Source organism: Elephantulus edwardii, unplaced genomic scaffold (genome assembly GCF_000299155.1).
Source record: "Elephantulus edwardii isolate Elephantulus edwardi_28Jun2011 unplaced genomic scaffold, EleEdw1.0 scaffold00069, whole genome shotgun sequence".
Taxonomy (NCBI): Eukaryota; Metazoa; Chordata; class Mammalia; order Macroscelidea; family Macroscelididae; genus Elephantulus; species Elephantulus edwardii.
The window spans coordinates 7,067,915-7,070,126 of record NW_006399819.1 but is presented as its reverse complement, the minus strand read 5'-3'; positions in this window follow the sequence as shown (position 1 = coordinate 7,070,126).

Genomic DNA, 2,212 nt, shown 5'->3' with positions numbered 1-2,212 from the left:
TCCTACTGCCAAAGGAGCCCTTTAGAGTAGTGAGAGAAGATCTTCACCCTGAAACCCACAGCGTCCCTTTTCAGCAGGAAGTAGCTAAGAGAATACACTATCCCCTTTTCCTTATGAATCAGGGTGAAGTCTCTCTCAGGGAGGAGTGATAGGGAATGGCGAAAGACACTGACAAAGGAGATTAGTCAGAACTGACTTTGACAAACACTGTGGCCATAGGACAATTAAAATAGACATTCGGATGGCTGGGGAAGAGGAACAAACTGGGGAGGAGGGTAGAGAGAATTGTGCAGCAATGAAGGAATGAAAACCCCAAATCCCTGTAAATGTTCATTAAAATTAGTAAAATTTAATAATAAAAAAATAGGTCTTCCTTGTATATGTATGGGTAATACTGTATTTAAGGATAGATCTTTTAAGTATGAAAGTAACTCCATTTTTCCTCACCTTTTCATCTCCAGCATAATAGTCATACGATCATTTCCCCTCACACAACTTCAGTAACCCGTGAAATCACACAAGACAGGATCTGAGAGCTCTCTCTAATCTATTTGATCATGTAACACTTTTCTCCCAGAAGAATGTTGGCTTGGCTAGCTTAATCTCATCTTTTGGGAAAGGATATCTTCAGTCTCAAATTAAATTTGTTGTATGGCTTTCGAACTTAGTGGCATCTCCACATTCACAGCTTTGGTAATCCATGGAGTCACACAAGACTGGATCTGAGAGATCGCTCTAATCTCCCTAACATCTAATCTGGTAACACCTTTCTCCCAGAAGGGTGTCAGCTCAGCTACCTTAATCTCATCTTTTGGCAAAGGATATCTTCTTATATTACATACTATTACAAAATCATCAATATTCTCAAAGGAAGAATAAAACATTTTGTTATATAACAGGTTTACTGCATGTTATTATTATTATAGCTTTTAAAAGAGTTTTCTAAGGTTAAATCTTAATATGGTTGATCTTTATTAACAAAACCACACCCGACTGACTTCATATCAATTGTGATTCATGATGTGTCTCCATTCAGTTTCTGATGCAGTCAATCTTTGTGGGAAGAGATTGTCTTATTTTCCCGCCATGGTAGTTCTGGTTGATTTGAATTTATATTTTTCATTAGTAACTCAATATGAAACACATTTCAACACCATGGCTTCTAGCATATCATTAGAGTTGTACAATCAATTGACAACTACTAGGTAAGCTAACATGACCAATATTTCAGGCTTAGAACACATAGCCTCAAGGTAATAAACTGGTCTACAACTCCAAAAGCAAGGTGCTCTGCAGATAAAAGAATAGGCAATCTCCTCATGTGTGATTTACTGCCTCTGAAAAAGCACTGGATGTTCAGCTATGGCTCTCCAGTACTCCATAGCAACAACAAAAGGAGTTTACTGGAATTCTGGTGATGTGTTTTGGACTAGTCTAAAAGTGTATAAGAGGTGCTCTAGGAGTTTAAGGGAACTCTAGTGTCCCTGTGGGTAAGGAGTAGTACTGCAACCCAAAGGCAAAAAGTTCAAATTAGTTGAGGGGTTTAAAAATCTACCTGGACAGGAAAAAAAATGTAGTAGGGTTTAAGGGAACAAGTTCATAAACAATATTATGTAATGACCATTTTAAAATGTAAGAGCAGAGTGAGGGGTGCAGCAAGACGGACAACTGGAGTTTGAGTGAGAGTAATCAAAAGCAACTGTCCTCACATGCTGGGGAGCTGTTTGCTGATGCCATGCAAATATCAGGGAGCAACTGACTGACTCCACGCATACACCAGGGGGCTACTTACTGGCTGATACCATGCTCACGCTGGGGAACTGCTACTGACACCAGGCTCACACCAGGGAGCTGCTTGGCGATGCCACACATGCGCCCAGGAGCGGCTAACACAGGTGGTAGAGAGTGGCATGCCAGGGCGAGCAGGAAATCTGGAATCTGAATGAGTGTGAGCCCAGAATTCCAGTCCTGTTACTGCCAGCCTGCACCTGAAACTCCAGTCCTGATGTCACCGCTCTATGCCCAGAACACTGCTCCTAACATTCACTGGGAACAACTCTGGAACTTGAGTGAGGTACTTGGGATAGGGGTGTCACTGCTGTTTGGCTGTATCATGTGGGACCCCTTAAGATCAATCCGAAGGGAGGGAGACAGCTGGAGTTCATTCTTGGAGTTCCAATCAAGGCTTCCTGGTTTTTCAATCAGGTCTCCA